The sequence below is a fragment of the Triticum dicoccoides genome, chromosome 4A (assembly GCF_002162155.2).
Source record: "Triticum dicoccoides isolate Atlit2015 ecotype Zavitan chromosome 4A, WEW_v2.0, whole genome shotgun sequence".
NCBI classification, from domain to species: domain Eukaryota; kingdom Viridiplantae; phylum Streptophyta; class Magnoliopsida; order Poales; family Poaceae; genus Triticum; species Triticum dicoccoides.
Genome location: NC_041386.1, coordinates 144,195,303 through 144,211,075, shown reverse-complemented (window position 1 = coordinate 144,211,075; position 15,773 = coordinate 144,195,303).

The following is a 15,773-nucleotide window of genomic DNA, read 5'->3' as shown; positions in this document are numbered from 1 at the left end:
AGGGCTGGATGAACAGTAGCCCGTGGAAGGGTGGTTGAACAGGACCCCGTCGAGAGGGCTGGTTGAACAGTAGCCGGTGGAGGCTGGATGAACAGGAGCCCGTGGATGAACAGTCGCAGGTGGAGGCTGGAGGAGGTCGACGGTGGATGAACAGTGGCCCGTGGAGGCTGGAGGAGGTCGACAGTGGAGATGAATAGTATCCCGTGGAGTCCCGTTTTGCGGTATGCCACATCCCTCCCGATGAACAGGACCCCCATTTCGACCGTAGCGCTCCAACACAAGTCCGTTTCCTCCGTTTTGCGGTACGCCACACCCCTCCCGGTCAACAAGACCCCATTTCGACCGTAGGAGGTCCAACAGAAGTCCGTTTCCTCTGTTTTGCAGTATGCCAGACCCCTCCCGATGAAAAGGATCCCGTCTCCATCGTGGCCGGTCGAGCACAAGGTTGTTTCCTTCGTTCTGCGGTACACCAGGCCTCGTTTCCATTGGTTGTTCCGTCCAAGCCGGTTGGCTCCCGATGAACAGCACACGTTCTGTTGCCTCCCAATGAACACGACGCATTCTGTTGCCTCCCCATGAACACGACGGCGACGTAGTTTCTCTGTTCTGACCCAGCCATGTACACAAGCCCTGGTCATACGTATGCGTGAGTAGGTGTTCGAGACCCCGCCCGTATGTACGTACGGTGCCGTATTTTCTTTCTTGGACCCTGGCCGTTGTACGTACGTGTACATGCTACATGCACGCCTCTACTACGACACATGCCCTTCCTTGCACGGCCACGGTTCATCGCTGCATCCTGCAGACAGACCGATCGTATGTACATACACGTTCGCGACCAGAATGACAATGCTACATATGCTTCGACCAGGTGGGTCCCGACTGTTAGGCACTTCCATGTGTGCGAAGATGTAGCTGGTGGGTCCCAGCAATCAGGGGGAAATGTTTTTTTCGTGAAATACGATGGCCCGTGTGGTGGGTCCCTGCTGTTAGGTGGAGGAATCATTATTTTGCGCGTAATAAGGAGGCACATCCTTGCTGCGGCCGTGGACCCAGCTGTCAGCCTCTCCACGTACAGTACTCTTCTGATGGAAGTCGTTCCTTGACCACGTTGACCACGCCACACCGAGAGCACCAGGGCAGTGGACGACGGCGAGGCCTAGGAAGGGGACGACGCGGAGCCGGGGAAGAAGCGACAGTGGAAGCCCATGCGGAGAGGAGTACGATGGTTCATTGGTTCGGCTGCGGTGTGAGGCCGTCGTCACCGTAGGGCCTGGCCAGCAGTGGGAGTAGTAGGGGCGGTGAGGCCTCCACAACAGCACAGCCGGCCACGGGAGGCAGGAGCAGGCGGCATGACTGGCGCTGCTCTGGGCGGCTGGAGCAAGAAGACCAGAGGTTGAAGAAGGACTGCAGCCGTCGGATGGACATTGTACGGTCACTGGAGCTAGAATCGTTCATATTGACTAAGTTGACAAAGCCCTCCATCCCTGTCAACTTAGTAGGCCCACAAGTCAGCCTCCCACTATGCTGGGTCCCAGCTAGGAGGGGGAGAATTCATTTTTTTGTGCGCAATAAGGAGGCACTTCCTTGCGTGCGAAGATATAGCTGGTGGGTCCGAGCTGTCAGTGGGGGGAACATATTTTTCATGAAATACAGAGGCCCTTCCGATGGGTCCCAGATGTCAGGTGGAGGAGTCATTATTTGGCGCGTAATAAGGAGGCATTTCCTTGTGTGTGGCCGTGGACCCAACTGTCAGCCTCTCCACGTACAATCCACTTCCGATGGATGTCGTTCGTTGACCATGTTGACCACGCCGTGCCGAGAGCACCAGGGTGGTGGATGACGGCGAGGCCTACGAAGGGAATGACATGGAGCCGGGGAAGACACGACAGTGGCTGCCCAAGCGGTGGGGAGTACGAGGGTTGACTGGTTCGGCTGCCATTGCCGGAGAATATAACAACAGGTGTGGGTGAGTAGAGGGATGGCTAGGCCAGCGATGGGAGTACGGTGGGGCGGTGAGGCCTGTGCGGCAGCACAGCCGGCCGCGGGAGGAGGGAGCAGGCAGTCCCGCCGGTGCTTGTTTGAGCGGTTGGAGCAGGAAGAGCAGAGACTGAAGAAGCACGACGGCCATTGGACGGACATCCAACAGTCACTGCTTGTGCGTCAACCTTTTTTTAGGAAAGCCTCAAATCTATGGGAAATAGCATACAACCCATCTGCCATTATTTCTAATAATTTACAGCCCATTTGCTAATTCTTAAGGTTTTTTTGGAGCCCGTATTCTTTTTGTTAGCATTACAACCCATATTGTGGCAACTGTTAAAAAATTATACGAAATTTTGCATATTTTGGTGCGGTCCGAACTGTTTTAATCCTGAAATTTCGAGTCACATTCAAACTGTTTTTAAAAATAAATGTATATCAGTATAAAATCCAACAAATTGTCCATGCATAAAAATCAATGCAATTTAAAATCTTGAAATGAAAAAAAAGAAATTTGAAACTAATTGCCGGTTTGATGTGTTTTAAAAATGTACAACCCATTTCTCATTACTGATAGACCATTTTCTCAGCCAGCCGAATGAAGCTCTCTTCGTCTTGAAAGTTTGCAGCCCAACAGGCCTGACAAAGCGACTTACTTGATAAATCACAAAAAACTAGGCTAGCCATTTTCAGACAGAACAAAAAAACTACTGGGCTGGTATGTGGTAAACATAAAAAAGGCTGTCTAGACAGGCCAGAGTGCCCCGCACAACCCAGTTGACACCCTGCTTCCGTCTCAAAAACAAATTAGATAAATACCTCTCCAATTATGGCGATTCATAAAAATGCCACTGCAATTTTCAAACTTTGAAAAATGCCACTTCAATTTTTGCAAACTTTGAAAACGCCACTGCAATTTGCAAACTTTGAAAAACGCCACTCCAGACTTCGAAAAACACCACTGGAAATGGCATGAAATGACATTTTTCAAAGTTTGGAAATTGCAGTGGCATTTCTCGGAATCACTAGATTTGGAGTGGCATTTATCAAATTAACACAAAACAAAAATAACCGGGCGAGTTGCTGGGTCCCTAGTGTGAGCCGCTCATTGTGCAATTCTCTTGTTTATTGACTACGTTGACAATGGCATGGGACCCAGATGTCAGAAATCCATTTGGAGGAGACATTTTTTATTGGCTTGAAATAAGGAGGCACTTGCTTGCATACTGCCATGACCTTGGTGGGTCCCCGTTGTCATCCTCTCCACATACAATCGTCTCCTGATTGTGTACGCGTCAACCTGGTAGGCCCACAAGTTAGCCTCTAAACCTGTGGCGGATAAATACAACCCATTTTAAAAAAATAACAGCCCATTCCATACGTTCAAATGGAAAGTTCAACATTCAGAGCAAAGTAATAGGTCTGATCCAGATATAGAGTACTGAACTTCCACATTGATAACCATCATAGCCAAGTTAACTCTCTACTCCCACTAATACTGTAGTAGTGTACAAGTACTAATTTACTCTTAGCTAACTAGACGATGCCGGCCGTCATCTGCGGTACATGCTAAACGCCAGCACCAGCGTCCTCCGCCTCACCTCGGACTTGCCAGAGGTGCGATAGGCATGTTGCACGCGCGCGTTGGCCCTTTCCATGCCGGCGTGGTCCACCGAAGCTTCGGCTTCTAAGCGGGAAACCCACTTGACGAGCTTGTAGTAAAATTCGGCGTCGCGAACGAGTGCGTGCCCGACAGCCTCCAGGGCTATTTGCCGGGCACCGGCCTCCACGTAGTCAGCCCAGTTGCGGGCGCTCTGCTCGCGACTTAGAGCGTCGGTGCACTGCTGCTCCATGTCCCGCTGGCGGCGCAAATCGGCCATATGCTGCTCCTCCGCAAGACGGTCGCGCTCCAACAACTCCTCATACTCCGCATTGCCATCTAAAGACCGATAGAATGCCTCCTCCCTCCGTCTGCCTTCCGGTGAAAAACCAAACACTAGTCCCGGCGGTGACCGCCTCCGGCGTCGCCTCCCGCGGACGGGCGGGGGCATGGCGGACATGGCAAGAGCGAGGATAAGTGGCGAGCGACGTCGGGATGGTGGGGGCTTATGAGGATCGGGCGAGTTGGGTGATGGTGCCACCAGAGAAGCCCGGGAAACAATAATTACAGGTGGAAGGTAGGCGAACCAGCATGTCGCGGGAAACACAACGGTCATCGCAATCATTGGAATTCAATGCATAAGCAGGCATGGCTTAGCACGCCAACTTGCCGTGGAAACTAGAAAAACTGAAATTATGACTGTGTCATCCCATCCCGTCAGTGGTGCGTCCCGTCCGTGCTAGGTCACACGCCGGCATGACGGTTAAACGAGTGCACTCGAATCATCCAGATGAGGTACTCCCTCCTTGTCAAAAATGATTCCACCACTCATCATCTACCTTGGTTGGTGAGATTTTTGAATTAAGCCAAGCAAATAGGTTTGGAGGTAGTACGTGCGTGATCCACTATTTATTCGTGTAGGATCGAGTAGGTCGTTTTTTGAATTGAGCCCTGCAAACCGAAAAGGAGGTAGTATGTGCATGATCCGCTATTTATCCATGTAGGATCGAGTAGGTCGGATAGTGTACGTGTAGGATCGAGTAGGTCGCATGGTGTACGTGTAGGATCGCATTAGCTGATGAACGTTCACTGGGAGATAAGGCATTTGTGAACGTTTTTGCTGGCAGTTTCTTCAGATTCGCATGGCATTTTCTTCAGAGCAGCTTGTCAGTTTCTTCAAAGGTAGGCATTTTTATTCAAAAAACTACCACTTCGGATCTTGTGTCGCAACTAAAACTGCCAGGAGCGCATTAGTAGGCTAGCTAGTGATCGATCAGTAACTTGTAAACACTGAGCGAACAGAAATAAGGAACTGTTAGTAACTTGTAAACATCGAGAACACAGAAATAAGGATCATGATGTGCACAGCAGTAAGTGTCGATCCATTTGAAATGTTCACAGGAGACTCACAGGCCTGGCATTGTAATATGTTCACATTAGTAGCCCAAATTCAAAACCAACCAGTGCGATTCCCATACATAAGATCAACATGTTAATAAATCTCAATGATTCACAAATCATATATGTCGGCGTTTTGGGAACGGGGGTCCCCAGACTTGCCTGCCTGCGGCCTGCGGCGTGGCTCAAAGGGGGCCCCAGCACGGCCCATCTTCACCAACACAAACCCAAGACCCTCGTGAGGGGCCAAGCCTCGCGGGGCGGATGACGTGAAGCTTCCTCAGGCACGGCCTCGTCAGGTTGGCTCACGAGGAGGTGGAGAGATCAAGGCGGGGTACCTCACGAGGTGCCCATTACGCAAGCCATGGCAACTCAGGGCGCCAGGCGGGTGCCAACCCGCGCAGCGTCCTCCTTTCCTCTTTGTTGCAAAGGGGGCAAGCGCAGCCGTGGAGTACCGAGGCATCAAGCAAAGGTTGCCATTTCGGTGCAACGAGACCAAGACCAGGAGGACTACGAGATGGAGGTCACCGTGGAGCCCAAGACGGCGTCATCACTAGAGCTTTGCGCAGGCGAAGACTACTTTTGTCAGGACAACTAATACTTGTTGTCCCCCTTCAAATTAGCCCGCCATTGTTGGCTCCCTTCCCGCTCAATATTTGGGAAGAGGACCAGGGCCTCTATAAATAGGACCAGCCACCCACACAGCAAGGGGGTCGGTCAGTCAGAGCAGAGAGAGAGAGAGAGAGAGAGGTGGCTGAACTCCTCCCAGCAGTTCACCGCCTCAGCCAAGAACAGACCCTCGCGAGGCTGTTCTTCCTTGTATTGTTCATCATCATCAGCCCAAGAGGCAATCCACCACACCACACACTGGAGTAGGGTATTACACCACTACGGTGGCCCGAACCAGTATAAACCCTGTGTCTCTTGTGTTGTTCTTTCCTTAGTTTAGATCCTAGCATGGCGGAGGGGTGCAGGTAGGTAGGAGGCGAAATCTCCGCGCGCACCCCAGTGTTCGAACCTCAAGGGTCTGCCGGAACCCGAAATCCGACATTTGGTGCGCCAGGTAGGGGTGCGCAGGAATTCGTCTTCCGTTACCCCGTTCTCCTCCGACCATCGCGCTCATGTCTGACGCTCGTCAGGCCCGCACGGAGCGCCGGGCCGCCCTCACTTCCCGCGTCGCCTAGACGGCCCCTGTCGGCGGGCGTCCTCGCCGTTCCTCGTCACCTGCCGTCAACGCCGCCACCGGCCCGGTGGGGGACGAGCAGTAAGCATCGCCTCAGCATCCATCCGTGCGCCAAGACGGCCGCACCGCAACTCCCTCGCTCGCCCCAGCTGGTTCTTTGTCCCGCGCGCTCCGCGCGCCCATGGGGCCCCGCAACCTCTCCCCCGCCTATCGCGCTGCACCGACACCCCCAGTCGTCGCAACCCTCTTGGGTGGCTCGCAGGCGCCGCCTACAAGTTACCACGTCAAGCCATTCATCCGCCGGGTCAGTGCCGCTTCCACGCGGCAGGGGGCTCCCCTGGATCGGGCGGCGCCCGAGACCGGCCTGAGCTTTAGCTCGGAGGACCACCCCTCCAACTCGGCCTGCTCGGGCGCGCTCCCCATGCTGTGCACCCCCACCATCTGCCAGGTGGCCGTCACCAGAACTCTCATCGATGGCGGGGTAGGCCTCAGCGTGCTCTCAGTCGAGGCCTTCAACCTCCTCTGCATACCCCTGGAACGGCTGCAGCCCAGCCGGCCCTTCTCGGGCGTTGGGGGCAGGTCGTTCGGCTCCTTGGGACAGATCCGGCTCCTAGTGACCTTCGGCACCTACGACAACTTCCGCATGGAGCTGGTCGACTTCGACATCGCCCCCATCGGCCTCCCCTACAACGCCATCCTCGGCTACCCGGCGCTGGCCCAGTTCATGGTCGTGACGCACCCGGCGTACAACCTTATGAAGATGCCCAGGAGCAGCGGTGTCCTCACCGTGCACGGGGACACTGGGGACGCTCTGCGGGTGCTCAAGCTCGTCTTCAAGACAGCGGCGTCGGCACAACCCGCCACCTTGGAGGCCCCCGAGCCCAAGGGGGCTGCGCCCGCCAAGAAGAAACAGTTGTTCACCCAAGACAAGGCAGAAACCAAGCAGATACCCGTCGATGAGGACGGATCCACCAACGCCACTTTCACCATAGGCGCCCACCTCAAACCCGAGCAGGAGGAGGCCCTGGTCGGGTTCCTGCGCGCTAACAAGAAGGTATTCGCCTGGGAGCCAGACCAGTTGGCAGGGATCCCCAGGAGTGTAATCGAGCATCACCTCAACGTATGCCCCAACGTGCGCCCTGTGAAGCAGAAGGCCAGGCGGCAGTCCATAGAAAAGCAGGCCTTCATTGTCCAAGAGACCCGCAAATTAGAGGCCGCTGGGGTCATTCGCGAGGTCCGATACCCAGATTGGTTGGCCAACCCTGTCGTTGTGCCAAAGAAGGGAGGAAGGAACGCATGTATGTCTACTTCACCAACCTCAACAAAGCGTGCCCGCAAGATCCGTTCCCGCTCCCCCGCCTCGACCAGATCGTCGACTCCACTGCGGAATGCGACCTGCTATGCTTCCTGGATGCCTTCTCTGGGTATCACCAGATCAAGATGGCAGTTGAAGACGTCGAGAAGACAGCCTTCCTAACCCCGTGTGGGGTGTACTGCTACACCTGCATGCCATTCGGGCTGCGTAACGCAGGGGCGACCTTTCTGCGGCTGATGCATATCACCTTGGGCCAGAAGCTCGGGAAGAATGTTGAAGCTTACGTCGATGACATCGTGGTAAAATATCGGGAGGCCAGGACCTTGATACAAGACCTAGAGGAAACCTTCACGAGCCTCAATGCAGTGAACCTACAGCTCAACCCATAGGAATGTGTGTTCGGAGTCCCTCGGGCAAGCTCTTGGGTTTCCTCGTGTCTCACCGAGGCATCGAGGCTAACCCGGAGAAGGTCAAGGCAGTGGAAGACATGAGCCCGCCAAAGACCCTCAGAGAAATGCAGAAGCTCACGGGGCGTGTGACCGCGCTAGGGCGCTTCATCTCCAAGTTGGGGGAGCAAGCGCTACCCTTCTTCCAGCAAATGAAGAAAAAGGGGCCCTTCGAGTGGACTGAAGAGGCCGACAAGGCATTCCAGGATCTCAAGAAATACCTGACCAGCCCACCGGTCATGGTGGCTCCGCGCCCTCAAGAGCCCCTGGTGCTTTACCTCGCCGCCACTCCCTACTCCGCCAGCGCAGCCCTGGTGGCAGTCAGAGAGGAGCGTCGAATCAAAACCGTGGCAGCAGCCCGGGACAAGGCGGAGCTGGTACGAGGAAGGCCCACAGAAGCCGCCACGGCAGCTGATGAGGACCAGCCGCCGCAGAGGGGCGCACCAGAGGCAGGAGAGGCCCATCTCCCAGATGGCCAGTCTCAGGAGGCCTCATTATCTTGAGAGGCGCCATGGTCTCCAAAGGGAGCCGTCAGCACTAACGCACTCCACCTCATTGAGCACCCAGTATACTTTGTCAGCACAGTGTTGCGGGATGCAAGGGCGCAGTACCCTATGCCCCAGAAACTCCTCCTCGCGCTACTGGTGGCCTTGTGCAAGCTGCGGCACTATTTTCAGGGTCACCCCATCAAGGTCGTCTCGTCATACCCCCTGGAGAGGGTGCTCAGGAGCCCCAATTCAGCTGGAGAGTCGCTGAGTGGAACATAGAGCTGCAAGCATTTCAGCTCGAATTCAGCACGACCAGAGTCATCAAGGGAGCAGCGTTAGCGGATTTTGTGGCAGAATGGATGGAGGCGCCAGGCCTCAAGGCCGACGAGGATCGGTCCCTGTCCCCGGGAAGCGAGGCACCAGAAGGCTGGGTCATGTACTTCGATGGGGCGTTCTCCAGACACGGCGCAGGGGCTGGGCGGTGCTTATATCGCCCACCCAGGACAAACTCTATTACGTCGTGCAGCTTTATTTCCAGCAAGGCGAAAAGGTGTCCAACAACATAGCGGAGTATGAAGGTTTAATAGTGGGCTTGAAGGCCGCAGCTGCCCTGGGGGTGAAATGCCTCACCATCAAGGGCGATTCGCAGCTCCTTGTAAATTTCTCCAACAAGGTGTACGAGCCGAAGGATGAGCACATGGAGGCCTACCTTGCAGAGGTCCGCAGGATGGAGAAGCGGTTCTGGGGGTTGGAGTTGCAGCATGTGCCCCGTGGCACCAATCAAGAGGCCGATGACATCGCCAAACGCGCGTCCAGGCGGCTACCTCAGGAGCCTAGCGTTTTCGAGGAATGACTCTTCAAGCCTTCGGCCTTGCCATCACTATCAAACACAGCTCAGCCCCGGGAGGAGCTCCCCCAGCCACCTGCCTCCGGAGCTCCGGCCTGTGGCCCGGCCTCAGGAGCATGCCTTCTCCTGACGATGGAACCTCAGGAGGGATGTTGGATCACGGAGCTCCGGAGCTACTTGACGCAAGGGACCCTGCCGGAGAAGGAGGAGGAAGCAGAGCGAGTGGCACGCCAAGCCACGACATACTGCATCAGAGATGGAGAGCTCTACCGGAAGCGACCAAACGATGTATCCCTGCGCTGCATCTCCAGGGAGCAAGGGAAGGAACTACTGGAAGATATACACGGCGGGGACTACGGACATCATTCATCATCACGGACCCTCGTCGGCAAGGCGTTCCGCAGTGGGTTTTATTGGCCCACCACGCTCAATGACGCTGTTGAACTAGTGAAAGCTTGTGAGGCCTGCCAGTTCCACGCCAAGCAGATCCATCAGCCGGCAGGGGGCTTGCAGACTATCCCCCTTTCGTGGCCATTCGTAGTCTGGGGGCTCGACATCTTGGGTCCGTTTCCTCGGGCGCCAGGGGGCTACCGCTACCTTTACGTTGCTGTAGACAAGTTCACCAAGTGGGCTGAAGTGGAGGCTGTCCGCACCATTCCTGCGGGTTCCGCGGTCAAGTTCATCAAGGGCATCGTGAGCCGGTTCGGGGTGCCGAATCGCATCATCACGGACAACGGTTCGCAGTTCACCAGTAACCTCTTCAAAACATACTGTGCTAACCTTGGAACACAGATATGCTATGCTTAGGTGGCGCACCCCCAAAGCAACGGCCAGGCCGAGCGAGCCAATGCGGAGGTCCTGAGGGGCCTCAAGACCAGGACGTTCAAGAAGAAGCTGGAGGCCTGCGGCAGAGGTTGGTACGACGAGCTTCAGTCGGTGTTGTGGTCCATCCGCACAACCGCGACCAAGCCGACTGGGGAGATCCCGTTCTTCCTGGTCTACGGAGCCGAAGTGGTCCTCCCTCACGAGGTCAGACGTCGCTCCGCACAGGTCCTGGCGTTCAACGAGGCGCAATAGGACGCCATGCAGGGGATGGACCTCGTGCTGGGGGAGGAACATCGCCGAGAAGCCGCGCTACGAGCGGCGAGGTACCAACAAGCGCTGCGGCGATATCACTGCCACAACATCCGCCCCAGGACACTCGAGGTAGGAGACCTCGTGCTCAGGCGGGTCCTCTCCAGGGAGGGGCTGCACAAGCTCTCTCCCATGTGGGAGGGCCCGTTCAAGGTTGTTCATGTTTCCAGGCCCGGCTCAGCGCGCTTGGAGACTCGGGACGGAGTGCCGGTCCAGAACACATGGAACATCCAGCACCTCCGGAGGTTGTACCCCTAAAAAGGCCCGGAGCCTGTGAACCAAGGCGAATGCCTGTGAAGCTATCGCGTTTTGGAAAAGGCCCGGAGCCTGTGAAGCAAGGCGAATGCCTGTGAAGCTATCGCGTTTTGGAAAAGGCCCGGAGCCTGTGAACCAAGGCGAATGCCTGTGAAGCTATCGCATTTTGGAAAAGGCCCGGAGCCTGTGAAGCAAGGCGAATGCCTGTGAAGCTATCGCGTTTTGGAAAAGGCCCGGAGCCTGTGAAGCAAGGCGAATGCCTGTGAAGCTATCACGTTCGGAAAAGGCCCGGAGCCTGTGAAGCAAGGCGAATGCATGTGAAGCTATCGCGTTTCGAAAAAGTCCCGGAGCCTATGAAGCAAGGCGAACGCCTGTGAAGCTCGCCGCACGTGACACTCTCACGTAATAATGAGTTGGGGCTGTACACGCCCCGGAGTCTCAGGAGTGCCGGCCTCAGGCCCTGGGGCTCCCTCCCACGCCCAGTGGCAGCACTTAGCTCCGTGCTGGTGAGAAGATGTCGAAGACTAGACTAGGTGCCCGACGCGGCTTTTCATTTGCTTTCCGCAGTTGGCTTGTTCTTCTCCATTTGAAGTTTTATTGAAGTTGTTGTCGTCTTTGGCTCGCGGTTCTTCGGCTTTTCACACTCCTGCCTCGATTTCTCTTGTGCAAGGCCTCGCGAGGGGGAGAGCCGAGCGCCCTCGCGAGTGTTCCTATCCTAGTCACTCAAAGGGTTCGCGACCTGGGCCCCTTACAGGAGCACCCCTCCAGTCCGTGCCCCTCGGGCACCGCGACACAAACATAGGGCCTGGGTCGGTCGCCCCCACGGCTGGGGCCGGGAACCATCCACGCGCGGGCACATAGTCGGAAGGTACGATGAAGAAAGCAAAACGATAATTAACAGCAATAACACATACACGCCCCCGCGGGGCACCACACTGTTGTCCTTCTTTATGCAGGAAAAGGGAAGAGAAAAAAACAAATCTGGTGCGGCTCGCCTCGCACCGGCCGCAGGGAAGCCCAAGCTGCCTCCGGAGCTCAGGCGGACTCCCTCTCGCGCTTCACCAGGGCGCGACGGTGGGCGGACGCGCCACCACCCCCCAAGCAGATACGACGGCGTGGGGGCTGGCTGCGGCCACCACTAGGAGAGTCGCCGCCTGAAGAAGAACCGGAGAAGCTTGAGGAACCCTGGGCGCCGCCAGCCCCGCGAGCGCCGTCCTCTCCATCATCGTCGGAGCCGGGTTCCCAGCCGCGGTCGTCGCCCTCGGGACAACACTCAGCGCGGCGACCATCTTCCCCAAACACCCTCACGTAGAGGGTGGCATCACCGTCAAACCTGAAGTATAGGGTGCACCGACGGCCCAGGCCACGCGCGCGGGCAAACGCCTGCCAACCGCGGGCCAGGGCCAGGCTCCCGGCTGCGGAGACCTCCAGTGAAACCCATGAGGCCCGGCTGCAGCAGCCGTCAGCCTGAAGCCAGAGGCCGCCCGGGAGCTCGCCGAGGAGGAAGCGAGGAAGTGGGAGCCGGGTGCTAGTCGGCTCCGCCGACCACACGACGAACTCCAGCAACACCTCTGCAGCGCGAAAGCGCGGCATAGGGGGACGCGCAGCCGGAGCGCACCCCCCAGCTGCAGCAATCCGCCCGCCACCGCGCTGGAAAGCATCTCCGCGTCCGCGGGGAGCTGCTGTGGTGGCCACAGGATGTTTGCGGGGGCGCCTTCAGCCGCGCTTGGGCAGGGGAGAGGCATGCTCTGCCTGGAAAGCCTTCCCCTTCTCTGCGGCCGAGAACCTCCTCGACGGGGCCATGAAGAAGAAGGAGAAGCAAGGGGAGATGAACCGGAAGGGCGCACGCCGTCCCATACTTATAGCCGGCGGAGGCCAACCGCCGACCTCCACGATCGTAGGTAATCATGACCCGTTTTGCATGCAGGGACTTGTCCAGTTAGTGCAGTTGCCGAGGCACCGTGGGGAAGTGGAGATGCCCATGTCCAATCAACCGCCATGCAGTGCCCAAGGCCGCAGGCTGTTAGGGCCCGCGTCGCTTCGCTATTGCCCTTCCGCCTCCCTGCATGGCCAAGTCCGGGCGCGCCTTGGGCCCGGGGGCTACTGCCGGCGTTCTGGAAATGGGGGTCCCCAGACTTGCCTGCCTGTGGCCTGCGGCGTGGCTCAAAGGGGGGCCCAGCACGGCCCATCTTCACCAACACAAACCCAAGACCCTCGCGAGGGGCCAAGCCTCACGGGGCGGACGACGCAAAGCTTCCTCAGGCACGACCTCGTCAGGCTAGCTAATGAGGAGGCGGAGAGATCAAGGCGGGGTACCTCACGAGGTGCCCATGACGCAAGCCATGGCAACTCAGGGCGCCAGGCAGGTGCCAGCCCGCACAGCGTCCTCCTTTCCTCTTTGGTGCAAAGAGGGCAAGCGCAGCCGCGGAGTACTGAGGCATCAGGCAAAGGTTGCCATTTCGGTGCAACGAGACCAAGACCAGGAGGACTACGAGACGGAGGTCACCGTGGAGCCCAAGACGGCGTCATCACCAGAGCTTTGCGCAGGCGAAGACTACTTTTGTCAGGACAGCTGATACTTGCTCTCCCCCTTCAAATTAGCCCGCCATTGTTGGCTCCCTTCCCGCTCAATATTTGGGAAGAGTACCAGGGCCTCTATAAATAGGACCAGCCACCCACACAGCAAGGGGGTCGGTCAGTCGGAGCAGAGAGAGAGAGAGAGAGGTGGCTGAACTCCTCCCAACAGTTCATCGCCTCAGCCAAGAACAGACCCTCGCGAGGCTGTTCTTCCTTGTATTGTTCATCATCATCAGCCCAAGAGGCAATCCACCACACCACACACTGGAGTAGGGTATTACACCACAACGGTGGCCCGAACTAGTATAAACCCTGTGTCTCTTGTGTTGCTCTTTTCTTAGTTTAGATCCTAGCATGGCGGAGGGGTGCAGGTAGGTAGGAGGCGAAATCTCCGTGTGCACCCCAGTGTTCGAACCTCAAGGGTCTGCCGGAACCCGAAATCCGACAATATACAAAATATGTAGCTCCAAAAGCAAAGATCTAGAAAAAAACATATGTTCTTCCTACTAACATGGATGCTTCTCTTGGCCAACATTTAGTACAGACTGAAAGACAAATTTGTTTGTGAAGTCTACAATTCCTCTTGCGAACGTAAGTAATTTCACTAACAGTTGGAACCATGAGAATGAACCACACATGATGCAGGAACATCCACTGCAATATGATTTGGTCTTCTCTCGGTCACACGGCAAGACTATTTTCGGAATACAAACTTTAACTTAGGCAAAATGATGCCCATTGTATAATCAGGCCAAAGCAATGAAGCACCTAGTGTTGGCCAATAAATAGTACAGTACTACTTTTCTACAGTACATGAAGTGACTATCCAATCTTTCTGTGTCTATTTTCAAATGGCACTGCATGTAGTGACTATACTATTCTCTTGTGCAGTTCGACTAAAATTGCGGTCACTTTGTTTGTTTGCCAAATAGCAATGGGCAGACATCTCTGTCTGCACAAATATCAAGTAGCTAGTAAACATATACCCCACCTTGTATTTTCGGTTTAAACACATCTCTTCCGCTTAGCATCTGTCATGTTTTGCACTGGACAATTTGATACAGTCATGTTTTGCCCTGGACAATTTCATACTGAATTGATTTGCTGGTTTAGAGCAGAAATATAACACCTTTTCTTCATTAGACCAAGGATATCCATGTTCGTAGTGATGGAAGAGGTGAAATCGATACAACCGAAATTGAGCATCCAATCATTGAATCCTGTCCTGCACCTCCAATGTAGGTCCACCCTGCCAATAAATTCACATGCAAACCACTAGTATTACTATCTAATGACAGTACAAAAAGAGTAGCAAACCATGTACCTTCATAATGAACAGCTCATAGTGCTACCAATTGGATATAAAGGTTCGGAAGAAAACATGCTCCTAATGTTGAACCATTTGGACTTTTTGTGCAGTTCCACTAAAATCGAGCATCCCTATTTGCATAGATATTGAAAGTGTGATTACTATAAAAGTGGCACTAGTTGAAGCATAGACTCACAAATATAAGCATTCCAATTTCTTAATGGGAAAAGGTAGCAAGACTGTTTCTAACCACCTGTTTGAAGGAATAAATAAGGAAACAGTGGCTGACGTCAGGAAGGCATATATAGTTCTTTCTGAAAGAATGATCGATTCCCGACCTTTACTCTTCTTTTAAGCATATTTTGTGCAGTTCAACTAAAATAAAATGCCATCACCGCCTTGACAATTCAGTGACACTATACAAAAGGGAATGACTTAACATTACATCATGATGTCAGGTATGTAGTTAACAGGCATTAGAGACAAACATACAAACCTCCTCCGATAACATAATGAACATTAATTTTAACAAACGTGTGACTAGCTTTACCGGGATAATTTGAGTGAACTCTACACCCTCCGTTCCTTAATATAAGACGTTTTCGCAGTTCAATTTAAAGTACCCAAACATCTAGTGTTTAGAAAAACAGGTGGTAGTTTTCTTGAGCACATATCTTGGAAATCTTACCACACTTTATTTATGTCCATACGCTAATGCAACACCATTCGAATTGTACAAATATACACTAATCCAGTGGCTAGTGCAATAGTAGAGTAGTTATTTTATTACAGGGTACAATACAATGGTTTTACTGAATAGATTTCAATAAACTCTAGCACTGGAAGATTTCTATAAGAATTAACAATACAAAATGTAAAGGTAACAAGTTTCAGCATTGGTATACTAGCTGTGAATGAGCATTAAACCAAATACAAAAGTCTGAAGGTAACTAGCATTATCAACTAATGACAGTATAAAAAATTTGCAAACCATGTACCTTCAAGGTAAATATCATTTCGAACTCGAGGGAACCTAAAAATTGCTATCCCAATCTTGATAATCAGTCAAACATAAAAACTTGATCGAACGAATCAAGAGAACAGCCGGAGGAGGAGGTACCCACTCTTGACCTTTCCTCTTGACACTGTACAAAAAAATTTGACTTATCTCATGAAAGTGAGGTATGTAATCTATAAGCATTTAACAGTGCAAAAATCTGAAGGTAGTAACAAGATTC